Source organism: Podarcis erhardii (genome assembly GCF_964252035.2).
Source record: "Podarcis erhardii genome assembly, chromosome: 11".
NCBI lineage: Eukaryota > Metazoa > Chordata > Lepidosauria > Squamata > Lacertidae > Podarcis > Podarcis erhardii.
In genome coordinates, this window is record NC_138501.1 from 16,963,385 (window position 1) to 16,977,905 (window position 14,521).

Sequence of the window (14,521 nt, forward strand, 5' to 3'; positions counted from 1 at the left end):
TTCCTTTCCATGGAAGAGTTATGCACATACTTTTCTTTCAGTGGAATCAATGGGACTTAAAACTGATTAACTCTGCCTGGATTATGCCCTTGGATTTTTACTCCTAATATGGCTGAAACCCAAGAATTTCAGCATAATTATCTTGCATAAGATATAGTTGGATAAAAGCTGGAAAACCTGGCTCTTTCTAAAACGTTGTTAAAACAATTAATCAACAATTCCAAGCCAAAGTTAACATCAAAGAGCTAGATACTGACCAACCCTAACACAGAAATCACACACACAGAAATTAGGATAATGATTCCAAAGCAGCTTCATTTTGTCTTCATGACTGTCACCTGATGGGCATTAATTTCATTCTGGGAATAATTGGTCATGGGAGATAAACTAAATCACAGCCACGGATGACTGGATGGCTGCCTTTCTCCTTCCCCTTCCTAGTGAAAGAGTGTAACAGCTTTCTCCAAGAACAGAGAATGAATATCACACACCCACACCCAAAGGATATCAGTTTATTCAACCTTAGGGTGTATCTAAGCAAGCCATTTTTCATGCAATCTGCTGCTGGTATTTGTAAAAGGAGCGGGTGCAGTTTGCAACACAACTCCAGTTTTTTCCCCCAAGCAAGGGCCTGCATCTCATTAAAAAGATGTAAGCTTTCACACTATTGGGTTTTAAGATAAATTTTTATTCCTCCTGGCTATTGGTTTTCCCCTCTTCTTTTGACCAATGGAATCTTATTTCCTTATTATACACATATAGGATTTATGCAATTTTACCCATGTACCTATTCACCTTGTTACTTTGTTTTGTCTGACTACCACTAAATCAGTTAATATAGTGTTTAACTATTTCTTATGAAAGACAGATTAGCACATTACATTAGCAGCTTACAGCTTTTTATTTTGTCAAGCAAATTGCTTATTCATGATAGCAGTGTGATGTGTAAGCCAGGAACCTTTAGAATTCCATTGCAGTCACTTTCCTGATTATGGAAACTTGCAAGTGCCTTTGTTATCCAGAAGTTGTTGCTGCAAGGGGACTGCATGTTTTGATATCACATATTTACACTTCAAACACAGCTAGGTCACTTAGGATGTAAATCTTACACACAGTGGAGGATGTGTGTGTACAAAATAAGGGACCCAAAAGTAATACATTAGCTCTCACTGATGGCCTTGAGAACAGATTCTTCTACCCATGAACTGCTTATGCAGAAAAGCTAACTGAAAAGGGCTCTTATGCAAAATCTTTCCTTAGCTTTGGCATGGTGTAGTTATCAACACCTTGCATGTTAAATAATGGGTGGATAGTAAAGGTAAAGGTAAAGGTAAAGGGACCCCTGACTGTTTCGTCCAGTCGTGGCTGACTCTGGGTTGCGGTGCTCATCTCGCTTTATTGGCCGAGTCATGTGGCCAGCATGACTAAGCCGCTTCTGGTGAACCAGAGCAGTGCACGGAAACACCATTTACCTTCCTGCCGGAGCGGTACTTATTTATCTACTTGCACTTTGACATGCTTTTGAACTGCTAGGTTGGCAGGAGCAGGGACCGAGCAATGGGAGCTCACCCCGTCGCGGGATTCGAACTGCTGACCTACTGATTGGCCAGCCCTAGGCTCTGTGGTTTAACCCACAGCACCACCCGCATCCCAATGGGTGGCTAGTTCACACTAAAAAAAGCAGAGACATCACCTTGCTGACAAAGGTCCATATAGCTGAAGCTATGGTTTCCCAGTAGTGATGTATGGAAGTGAGAGCTGGACCATAAAGAAGGCTGGTCGCCGAAGAATTGATGCTTTTGAATTACGGTGCTGGAGGAGACTCTTGAGAGTCCCATGGACTGCAAGAAGATCAAACCTATCCATTCTGAAGGAAATCAGCCCAAGTGCTCACTGGAAAGACAGATCCTGAAGCTGAGGCTCCAATACTTTGGCCAAATCATGGGAAGAGAAGACTCCCTGGAAAAGACTCTGATGTTGGGAAAGATGGAGGGCACAAGGAGAAGGGGACGACAGAGGACGAGATGGTTGGACAGTGTTCTCGAAGCTACCAACATGAGTTTGACCAAGCTGCAGGAGGCAGTGGAAGACAGAAGTGCCTGGCTTACTCTGGTCCATGGGGTCACGAAGAGTCGGACACGACTAAACAACAACAGTTCATAAAGGATGAAAAAAGGCTGTAAAGCCCAATTGGAATGAGAAGGAGGAGAATTTGAATTCAGCTTAACAGTGCTTAGCTGATTCCTAACCACTCAACCTCTATACACAGTCATACCTTGGTTGTTGAACTCCTTGCGACTCAAATGTTTTGGCTCCCGAATGCCATAAACCCTGAAGTTAGTGTTTTGCAAACGTTCTTTGGAACCCAAACAGCCAACATGCCTTCAGCTTCCGATTGAGTGCAGGAAGCTCCTGCAGCCAATCAGAAGCTGTGGGTTGGTTTTTGAATGTTTTTTGAAATCAAACGGACTTCGCAATGGATTCCTTTCAAGAACCAAGGTACAACTGTTTCTGGAAATAAGACTCCTCCAAATAAAACTTGATACCACAAGCTGCCAAGGAATTTCTGATTGTATCTACCTTTCTTTTAAATCAGAACCAGTGAAGGCGGTGAAGGTCCTGTGTGAGTGTCAGGAAGCGGTTGGAGGGTGGATTGCGGCTAACAGATTGAGATTGAATTTTGACAAGACAGAAGTACTTTTTTGGGGGGGGAGTAGGGTGCAGGCTGGTGTGGAGGACTCCCTGGTCCTGAACGAGGTAATTGTGCCCCTGAAGGACCAGGTGCGCAGCCTGGGAGTCATTTTGAACTCACAGCTGTCCATGGAGGCACAGGTTAATACTGTGTCCATGGCAGCTGTCTACCAGCTCCATCTGGTACACAGGCTGAGACCCTACCTGCCCACAGACTGTCTTGCCAGAGTGGTGCATGCTCTACTAGTTATCTCCCGCTACTGCAATGTGCTCTATGTGGAGCTACCTTTGAAGGTGATTTGGAAACTACAACTAATCCAGAATGAGGTAGCGAGACTGGTGACTGGGTGTGGCCACCAAGATCATATAACACTGGTCCTGAAAGACCTAAATTGGCTCCCACTACGTTTCCGAGCACAATTCAAAGGGTTGGTGCTGACCTTTCAAGCCCTAAAGGGCCTTGACCCAGTATACCTGAAGGAGTGTCTCCACCCCCACAGTTCAGCCCAGACACTGAGGTCCAGCTCCGAGGGCCTTCTGGCAGTTCCCTCACTGCAAGAAATGAGGTTACAGGGAACTAGGCACAGAGCCTTCTTGGCAGTGGTGCCCACCCTGTGGAACGCCCTCCAATCAGATGTCAAAGAAATAAACAACTATCTGACGTTTATAAGTTATCTGAAGGCAGCCCTGTTTAGAGAAGTTTTTAATGTTTGATTCAATTTTTAATATTCTGCTGGGAGCTGCCCAGAGTGGCAGGTATGTAAGTAAGTAAGTAAGTAAGTAAGTAAGTAAATAAACAAATAAAATCTGTTTCCTATTCTACATATGCAATCTGCACAACTTTCCTTGAATTTTGGTTGGCCTTTGTTTGCCATCAATGCTGCCTGTTTCCCAAGGGGAAAAGTGAGGCCTTGACTGTGACATATCACTGACATTGTGACATATCATTGACACTGTGACATACCACTGAACCAAGTCCCTTCAAAGCCTAGCACAACTGAGGCAGTAAGGCCCATCCTTCTCCAGAGATTTGGGTGGTTTCCTGTTGTGTTGAAACTCAGAAAGGTTCGGAAAATAAAATAGCAAGGCATCTCATAGTTTCCCAAGCCTTTTTGAAGTCCAGGCAAGATCAAGGAAAGGCCCCACCCTTCTGCTGGCTTTGGGAAAGGGTTGGGGCTCTTGCAAGACTAAAAGATGTGAATTGGCAGGCATATTTGTGGCTCTACGATAAAAGTGCTTTTGCTGATAGCGCTGAGGAGTATTTGCATTTTTTGAACAGTCAGTACATTCTATCTTACACCAGAAAATATGGTATTTCCTTCAGATAAAACATTTGTTGGTGGAATGTACTGTAGATGTAAGACAAGTATGTATACCCTACTGGATATATCTTTATTATATCATTAACAAGACTGGACAGAACTAAGTACCTGTTACCAGTTTTAATTACTTGATGGTTTGCCATGCTAAGTCTGAAATATTTCAATCATTTCTAATTTTGGTTTTAATATTCATGTGATTTTTTTTTTTTTTAGATAGCGCAAGCATGTCATTCCATTGTGCACTATTAAACTGTATAACTCAGGCCTTGCTCTTCTATAACGGCTCTGTGGAAGTTGCTTGAGTGCTTCTGAGTGGCAATGGATCAAGTCAACAGGCTTATGGTGTATAAGAGTCACAATATTATTTAAGTAACACTGATCACAGAGTTTTCATGCCACTAGGAAAGATTGGCACAGAGTGTGGAGTGAGTTGACAGGTTGTTCAATGTGGTACACGTTTTTCATGTTATAGCTACCACCTGGACTGAATGATCTGCATTTAGGGCAGCATCAATATGTTGGGCAGAATTTAAGTGTGTGTGTGTGTATGTGTGCATACATACACACACTTAACACACACACCCTGGACCTCTAAAAATAGCATCCTATTGTTGCTAAATTATAATGTAATGGTTAAAGCAGGGGTGGGCAACCTGAGGCCCATGGGCCGGATGCGGCCCAATCGCCTTCACAATCCAGCCCACGGACGGTCCGGGAATCAGCATGTTTTTACATGAGTAGAATGTGTCCGTTTATTTAAAATGCATCTCTGGATTATTTGTGGGGCATAGGAATTCGTTCATTCCCCCCCCCAAGAATATAGTCTGGCCCACCACATGGTCTGAGGGATGGTGGACCAGCCCACGGCTGAAAAAGGTTGCTGACCCCAGGGTTAAAGTATAGCTGGGACACCTTCATAGTGACCACATGGAGATACCATAAGTCATGTTCATTAAATAAGTCACACTATTCCTTGTTAAACCTGTATCTTGTTTTCTTCCAAGAAGCTCAGCATGTTGTTTAATAATAATACATAACCCTAAGACTAAGAAATAACGCTTAAGCTCACATTCAGCACTAAGGTCATGTTCAGCAAGCCAGGGAATCAACAGGTGGTGGGACAAGTTAGGATTGTGCCCCCAACCTGACCGCCTCACAATTTTGGTAAGACATAGATGTGTTGCATAGACATAAACTAGCTCCCCAGCAGGTGGATCATTGATGTTTATTGGAAGAGAAAGGGGGAAGGGGAAGGTGGCAGGGATGCCAGTAAACTCACCAGTAGAGCCAACCTGGTTCTCTTGATGATGTTTGCATTGCACCAACCACCCTGCCACTTTGCTTGTCTTCCTGCTAGCAAGCTACTGCAACCCGCCTTCCAGGAAGCTAAGGTTGCAGTTCTGCCCCATCAGGAGTAAAGGTTGAGGGTGGTATCCAACTAAACAGTTCTGCTAGTGCAAGCACTTTTGGCTGCACAATGAAACTTTCCCTCCCTCTTCCCTCCCTGTTCATCTCCACATCAATCTGCTCCAGAGGTTGGGGGAACCCTCAGAACCTATTTAGGAAGCATGAGGGAGAGGAGAGTTTTTCAAAAGCAGAACTGTTTAGCTGGGCACTGCCCTGGGTGAACACATAAAACCTGATGTGCAGAAATGCAGTGTGGAACTTGCATCAAAAACATTGCATCGCAGTGGTTGGAACAGATGACCCTCTGTATTCCTTCCAACTCTATGAGTATGTGATTCTATTACCATAGAGTCCAGGAGTGAGAAAGGCCAACACCCTCCACTTGACTGTGGCTTTATCCAGTTTGCTAAACTCAGAGTTTCCCAAACTTGGGTCTCCAGCTGTTTTTGGATTACAACTCCCACCCTCCCTAGCTAGCAGGAACAGTGTCAGGGATGATGGGAACTGTAGTCCAAAAACAGCTGAAGATCCAACTTTGGGAAACTTTGGTTTAGGGCTATAGTGACTTGTCAATTTGATTATGAAGGATTGTCATACTAGATTAGATTTGTACGTCATGTAGCCCAGTATCCTATACTATGAACAGCTTCCCTACAGCCAACAACTACTGAACATTAGCCTGACGAGAGTGTGCTGCTAGCAGAAGAACAAAATAAACACATCTAATATCAGTGATGAAACATGATACATATCAGTACTTCATGATTCAAGAAGTAATTCTGTATATAACTAAACTAGGTAACTCATGTAAGTGACGCATGCTGCATGCTAGACTGGAGGAAGGCAAGAAAGCCCCTCAAATTTGATTCCAAAAACAGTGATAATTCAGACCCTGAACATGAAGAAAACTCCATTCAAAGCAAGCACTAAACTCTTTATACTCAAATTCAGACTCTTTCATTCAGGATTAATTAGGAATAGTTATCTTCTTTGGCTCTGTGATGATGATAACAAATACAGATTAGATTACTTCTCAACTATAGGATCAAACATAACCTGAAAGACCAAGGTCTTTGACTATACTCTTTAAGTATGACAGGAGGGTAGAAGTGTCTAAAATGACAACTGACCTGCTGAACACATCCAATTTCTGTTCTAAATGGCATAAAGGTGTCATTTTGCTTCCTGACATTTGAGAATTCACTGCTGACTCCTTAATGTGTAGGACTTTTCACGCCAGTGGAAACATGAGCAGAAATACACCGAGTTCCTATGTAGATTACAAGTTATAGATTGAACTGGAATCTAAAAAGTAGTGCTTCACTGAGATATAGCTGCAATCCTGTACTCTCTGTTACACACACTGTCTCACAGAAGTCAATAAGGAACTAGGCACCAGACTATAACTGAGATTTTCCACCAATATATTGTTACAAGTAATGACAACAGGAAATCTATTTCCAAGTCTCTTTTTAATCCTGAGATGTGCAAGCTGAATTCATGCATCATGTAAAGTCATTTTCTCATACGGGATGCCTGGCTCAGAACAGAAAGATACTTGCTAGGCTTCATATTTCATAGAGAAATTGAAATGAAATGAATTTTGCAGTGGCACTTTACATCTGACATCATGCATGTGGTTGATTTCTTTTTACTAATAAAGCCGTCCATATCCAGTCCAGATCTCTTTAAGAAAAATGCTACACTGGGCTTTTATTGTTTAGAAACCTGAACACTCCTATTCTTAAGGATACCTGTCAACCACAGGCTGATTAAGTCCTTGTTGCTCACTTCAGAAACCCAGCAAGCAGAAAACGACATCAGGGCAACGGCACCCCCCTCTCACCAGCTATCCTCATGCAAGCAAAACGCACAACAGGAAAAACCAATTATATCTGAGGGTTTTGCAGAAGTAACATTGGAAATTGTCAACAATGGTTATTTCTGAAGGCTCCCTCTTCGCTGCACACAAGAGTTCAGCAGAGAATGCTCGCATTTCCTGTGGAAACTAGTTTTGCTGCTGTTGCCGGTGACATGCCACCGATGCTTTTCCTTTATATGATTTTTTAAAGGCAAAAAGCAAAATAAAACATGGCATTTTTACAACGGCCACAATGAAATGTTTGCCCTGCTCACCACCTTGCAGACATTTTTTTTTAAATCACCACCAGGGAAGAAAGGGGTGTGTATGAGAGAGAGAGAGAGAGTGTGTGTGTGAGAGAGAGATTTCAGCAAAGGCTGCAGGAACAGAGAAGCTCTTGCCCCCACATCATGGTGCCTCGGAGATGTCAAGAGTTTATAAAACGGAGGTGGGAAGAAGTGAGCACTTCCACCTATCTCTCTGTGTGTGTTTTCTCTCCCTCCATTGACCTCTCTCCCTCTCTCTCTCTCTCTCTCCCTCCCTTAGTTCTTGATGTCATCCGATCCACGCGCATTCAAAAGCATCTCCAGACCCTTAGCGAGTGGATGACTGCGCGATGCTTGCGGTTACAGACACAGTCACACCTCTCTCCTGGGTGTCAACTTCAATAAAAAATTTGGGGGGGGGGTTTCCAGGTAAACCCCGCCCCATACCGTCGATCACGTGACACTATTTGAATGGCAATGCCCATCAACTTTGGGTGGCCCTGGCCAATATTGTATGGGGTGGGGGGAGCCCAAAGGACCGTGGCCCCCTAGGAATCGGCTCTCTTATGCATCCCCCGTCCTCTCTCTCTCTCTCTCTCCTGCACACTTCTCCATCCCTCGCTTCCTTGACGCGCGTGGGGTGTCAGTCCCGCGAAGGGGATCCTCGTGTGCGCAAGGAGCTCGGCAGGGAGCAAGCGGCGGAACAAGCGCCAGAGAGGCGGCCAGCACGAGGGACCTGCTGCTCTTGCCGCTTCTGGCTCGGACCTCGCCGGGTCCCGAGAGCCTGTGGCTCCTCTCCCCGCGAGGGAGCAGCTCTCTCCCTCGGACCCCCGAAGGCGGAGGGAGTCCCGAGCCAGCCGGGCTCGCCTTCTGCGCCTCCAGCGGCTTGGAGAGGGGCGGGACCCTGGGCGCAAACTTGTGGCTCCCCTCCTCTCCAACCCTCCAGCTCTTCTCCCCTCGGGCGCAGGAGGAACTGCTGGCACTCACCCACCCCCGTCCGCGGCTCTCGGCTCTCCCTCCGCCGACGCCTCCGGGGACTCCGGCTCGCTCGCTCCCTCTCCTCTCCCGCCTCGCCGCTGTCTGGCTCCGGCAGCGCGCGGGCTTGGCGGGACGCGAGCGCCGGCTTCTCCAGGCTGCTTGCGTCACAATGAAGCGGAGGCCGTCCCCCGTCCCCCCCTACGCGCCGGGAATTCGGGGGGCTGTGATCGTGGTGCGGGGGAGGGAGGGGGTTTCCACGTGACTTCAAAGGAAGGCCTTGAGCTGGGGGGGGGGGACGAGGAAGAAGAAGGAGAAGAAGAAGAAGGAGAAGAGGAGCAGGCAAGGCGAGGTGGGGAAAGGTGGTCGGGATGGGAAGCTGCAGCCGCGCTCGCCGCTGCGTCTGGAGCTGCCCCGCTCGGCCGGCGCTGGATGCTGAAATAGCCCCTGGCAGCCCCCTCCCCCGGCCGCCCCTCGCCGGCCACGCGCTCCCAGGCTCTCCTGCTCATTCGTCTGGCGCTCGCTTTTCTCTCCCCCCCCCTCCTAGTCGCCTCCCCCCCCCCCTCCGCGACACACGTTAGCTTTCTCTCTCTCTCTCTCTCTCTCTCTCTCTCTCTCTCTCTCTTTCGCGCAGTTCTTCTGCTGTTCTTTGGCACGCATTCCTTTGCTCTCCTTCTCCCATTCTCTGCTTCACGCCCCCCCCCCCACGCCGTCATTTCCCTCTGGCAACACTTTCCATGTTTGCCCATCCGACACACTTTCTCTCGTCGTCGCCGCTCTTCCCCATCCTTCCCTTGTTCTGTTCACACTCCTGCCTCTCCATCCCTCTTTTCCGCCACCCCCTTGCAATTTGGCTTTCTTCACCTTTGGGGTGACTTTTCTCCAACGCCCGTAGCCAGGATTTATGATATTTTGGGAGGGGGCGGGGTTCAGGACAACCGCCTGTCATCATCCTCTGCCTGGCTCTGTCTAAGGTAAGATCCATTGAAGGTTTGTAGTCTGCTTTTTGCCCATTCCTGGTTCAAGGCTTAAAAGGATATAGCAGGGTACCCCAAACTTGGTTCTCCAGCTGTTGTTGGATTACAACTCCCATCATCCCTAGCAGGGCCAGTGGTCAGGGATGATGGGACTTGTAGTCCCAAGAAAACAGCTGGAGACCCAAGTCTGGGAAACCCTGGTTGTAGCAAAACTTAGAATCATAGAGTCAGAAAGGACCATGAGGGTCACCTAGTATAAGGTCCTGCAGCTGTCCCAGACCAGGATCGAACCTGCAACCTTTGCATTATCAGCACATGCTCTAACAAATTGAGCTATAGTACATATGAACTAGGGACGAGCGTGGCGCTGTGGGTTAAACCACTGAGCCTAGGACTTGCCGATCAGAAGGTCGGCGGTTCAAATCCCCGCGACGGGGTGAGCTCCCGTTGTTTGGTCCCTGCTCCTGCCAACCTAGCAGTTCAAAAGCACGTCAAAGTAGATAAATAGGTACCACTCTGGTGGGAAGGTAAATGGCGTTTCCGTGTGCTGCTTTGGTTCGCCAGAAGTGGCATAGTCATGCTGGCCACATGACCCAGAAGCTGTACGCCAGCTCCCTCGGCCAATAAAGCGAGATGAGCGCTGCAGCCCCAGTCGGCCACGACTGGACCTAATGGTCAGGGGTCCCTTTACCTTTACCTTTACATATGAACTAGTAGCCCTAACTCAGGGGTGAAGCCATGCTGAATGACACCTATGGGAACAGGAGTCCAACAACATACTTCCTTTTGACCCCAAGGGTTCAGAAACCCCTGTCAAAACCTTTCTACAATTTCTACTTTTAGTTAAGTATTTTTATTTATTTGCTTGCTTTGGGGGGGGCAGCTGCCCCCTGGCTATGCTCATGTCTATGGCAATTTGCCATTTGATTTTTCTCTTTAACACCCTTTCTGTTGGTCCTTCTGCTGCACACCCCTCCTTCCGTCACTAAGGAGGAGCTCCGACAGATTAAAATCTCAAGGAATATGACATCTTTGTTGTTCGCTTTTGTTTGTGTTGTTCTAAGGACCTGTTGGGATCTGAATTAAAGGAAGACCGATGAAGCTACAGCAGTGGAGGGGAGGGCGGGGAGGAAGAGGCAGCCCCTTAAAATGGGAGAGATTCCCTTCAAACCTAATTAGCCAGTTTCCGCAGGATTGCCTGGGCTTTAATTAAGGACTTTGCCCTCTTGCGAGACTTGGCAGAAGTGTCCAAGGCTGGCCTCAGCCTGTAGGAACAGACTGTTTTGGCCAATGTCCAAGTTACCCTTCTGGCTGAATGTGAAATGTTTGCACTGTTATGGTTCAGGATGCTTCCACATGTTGCTATCCTTCAAGAGCAGGTTCTCATCAGCTTCACAGTGGCTCCGCTAAGACCATGCGTCTGGTGCAGTAGCAGTGCTTGCTCCCATGCTGCACCCAGACTTTCCACCAAATTGCCATATTGCTTGCAGCATTTCCCTCCGTGACCTACAATGAAAATTCAGCTTCAGGATGTGCAAAAGCAAGCCTTATAATATAAGTGCCTGTCTTAGCACTGCCTTGTAGCTTCCTCTTCCTTGCTTAATAGTCCACAAAGAGGACGGAGGGTTCTTCCATTCGTTTCTGTACCTTCCCCTGGTTATTGTTCCACATTCTCCGAGAGAATTCTTGTCTTTGCTAAGAATACTGTAAAACGCCAGCCTGCAGTCTGTTGATGCCCCACAACATAGTGTGGAAAACCTTAACACATAACATAAACCACACAGCCCTGCTTATGAGTGTTTCTAGTTGGAATAGCAATCTAGTATATATAAAAAGCAAATATTTCTCTTTTCATCTGAAACAGTATAGCTGATCTGCAGCAACAAATTATGATTTGAAAGCTCATTTGTCTGGGAGTGGGGAAATGAAGTTAAAAAATTCATCCAAGTTGCTACCACACCTTGGAATTCAGATACTAATGTTGGCATGACCCCTGAATCTAACAATGATCTGGACCAGGGGTCAGCAACCTGTTTCAGCCCATGTGGTGGGCTGGACTATATTTTTTGGGGGAGAAATGAATGAATTCCTATACCCCACAAATAACCCAAAGATGCATTTTAAATAAAAGGACACATTCGACTCATGTAAAAACACGCTGGTTCCTGGAATGTCCGGGGTCCGGATTGAAGAGTTTGGATTTGGATTTGATATCCCGCCTTTCACTCCCTTTAAGGAGTCTCAAAGCGGCTAACATTCTCCTTTCCCTTCCTCCCCCACAACAAACACTCTGTGAGGTGAGTGGGACTGAGAGACTTCAAAGAAGTGTGACTGGCCCAAGGTCACCCAGCAGCTGCATGTGGAGGAGCGGAGACACGAACCCGGTTCCCCAGGATTACGAGACTACCGCTCTAAACCACTACACCACACTGGCTCTCAGGCGATTGGGCCGCAGCCAGCCTGCGGGCTTTAGGTTGCCTACCCCTGATCTGGGTACAGAGTCAGAAGCTGCAGGGGCACCAAACATGCAGAACATTGGTCCTGAGGCTGAGGAATTAGATGCCTCCCATTGCACACCACAGTCTGGTGGAGCTGGAAACATACTAGGACAGAAGCTGTGGAAGTAAGGAGTGCTTGTCTTCAGGCCAGGGGTTTGGCACGTTAAGGATCTGAAATTCTTCACAAAGGGGTGGAGTTAGAAGAAGTAGTCTGGAGATAGAGGTCAGCTGAGGCTGATGGGAGTTGGAGTCCAATAACATTTGGAGGGTTGCAGGTTCCCCATCCCTACTGTAGACAACAGACCACAGCTTCTACACCTTCCAAGATTTAAGTCATTAGGGTGGACAGTCAACAAATGATATTAAGAGAGATGGGGCAGGCAGAGAGATTGCAAGAGTCAACAGGTTATAGCAGGGGCCCCAATTAGTGCCATTGCCTTCCGTTAAGAGTTTGGGTGTAATCCTTGATGCCTCCCTTTCCATGGAGGCGCAGGTTACAGCAACAGCCAAGGCGACATTTTTCCACCTTCGCCGCATCAAGCAGTTGGTCCCTTACCTTTCCCGCCCCGACTTGGCCACAGTGATCCATGCGACGGTCATCTCCAGGCTTGACTACTGTAATTCGCTCTATGTGGGGCTGCCCTTGAAGCTGTCCCAGAAACTCCAGCGGGTACAGAATGCTGCAGTGAGGCTCCTCACGGGGTCTCTGCCATGGGAGCATATTCACCCAGTGCTTTTCAAGCTGCACTGGCTCCCGGTGGAGTACAGGGTCAGATTTAAGGTGCTGCTTTTGACCTTTAAAGCCCTTCACGGCCTAGGACCCTCGTACCTATGGGACCGCCTCTCCCGGTATGCCCCACAGAGAGCCTCAAGGTCCATAAATAACAACACCCTAGTGGTCCCGGGCCCTAAGGAAGTTAGATTGGCTTCAACCAGAGCCAGGGCCTTTTCAACTCTGGCTCCAGCCTGGTGGAACGCTCTGCCTCATGAGACCAGGGCCCTGCAGGATCTGATTTCTTTCCGCAGGGCCTGTAAGACAGAGTTGTTCCGCCTGGCCTTTGGCTTGGCGCCAATTTGATTCCCTCCCTCCCTCCCTCCCTCTCTCTCTTTTTTTTTTCTTTTCCTTCTCCTCCTGCGATGAGGCTACATTTTAATATTTTAATGTTCCATTATTTTAATGTTGTATTTTATTTTTGTTTTTAAGTTGTAATCATTCATCTTGTTTTTATTATTGTTTGTAAGCCGCTCTGAGCCCGGCCTTGGCTGGGGAGGGTGGGGTATAAATAAAAAATTATTATTATTATTATTATTATTATTATTATTATTATTATTATTATTATAGGGGTCAGCAAGCTTTTTCAGCTGTGGGCTGGTCCACCGTCCCTCAGACCATGTGTAAATCCAACAGTTTGAAAAAAATAATTGAACAAATTCCTATGCCCCACAAATAACCCAGAGATGCATTTTAAATAAAAGGACACATTCTACTCATGTAAAAACACCAGGCAGGCCCCACAAATAACCCAGAGATGCATTTTAAATAAGAGGACACATTCTACTCATGTAAAAACATGCTGATTCCTGGACCATCTGCGGGCCGGTTTGAGAAGGCGATTGGGCCACATCTGGCCCCGGGTCTTAAGTTGCCTACCCCTGGGTTATTAAAAAAAAGAAGTTGGAAAGGAACAAATTAGTAGGCTCTTCCCTATGAACGTTTGCACCACCATAAGATGGTCTGTATTATTGCCACATTTTATTGTTACCATCAAATCTACTCTTTCATAAGCTATTGATAATATGATCCAATTAGTAATTAGTTATCATTATTCTATTTTGTTGTTGTAGGATTTCCCTCTCCAGGCTGGTTGGAGCCAAATATATTTTCCATGTAAAGGAACTGACCCTTTGTAAATCTGACAGCCTTCCCTCATATCAAGGACAAAACTCCCATGGGGTTTTTAATACAAATGAATTCTTGGCCTTTTCAAAACTGCACCTTCTCCATGTAACAGGAAGGGAGAAGCTGATTCCACCACCTCTTAATGTGTGGGAGCATAAAGGGTTAATTAAACTTTTGTGCAAAGCGATACATGTTTCCTTTGCCAGATCAGATCATAAATAAAAGGAGTTTATTTCCAGCTGCAATTAATGAGTAGATGAGGATGATACTGCTTTGTTTGTTTCCAAATAAATATTGACTCTTTTGTTTATTTAGTACAGATTATCTAGTACATCACTAGTGACTGTTCTAATGAGGTCATTTAAGGTGAGCATGGACAGAATAAATATATGGAGAGAATGTCTATGCCCTCCCACCTTCTGCTTACCCCACTATAGTTAATGGCAAAACTTCCACTAACTCCAGGAGGTTCATTTTCAGCCATAAATTCCAGGATTGACAGAGCAGTTCTTCAGATCTAGTCAGTCTGTCATATGCGCTGTCAAAGACAGCTTGTTCATTCAAGGTTCAGTTGTTGGAAAGAAAGATAAAATCTCTTGGGGCCTGAGGAGGCCCAGCCCAGGG

The 14,521-nt window shown here is 46.4% G+C and overlaps 1 protein-coding gene across 5 annotated transcripts in view; it reads right to left on the reverse strand.

The window, feature by feature from the left end:
• Nucleotides 1–8,954, reverse strand: part of SNCAIP (synuclein alpha interacting protein) — a 126,606-nt gene extending 117,652 nt beyond the window's left edge. For 2 of the 5 annotated variants that reach the window (XM_081880393.1, XM_081880389.1), the window contains exon 1: nt 8,535–8,954. The gene's annotated coding sequence lies outside the window, so the exon portion shown is untranslated. Of the gene's footprint in view, nt 1–2,275; nt 2,337–6,550; nt 6,673–8,534 lie in introns of those variants that run through there. The other 3 variants (XM_081880390.1, XM_081880391.1, XM_081880392.1) reach the window with 3 other exon arrangements.
• Nucleotides 8,955–14,521: the final 5,567 nt, after the last annotated feature.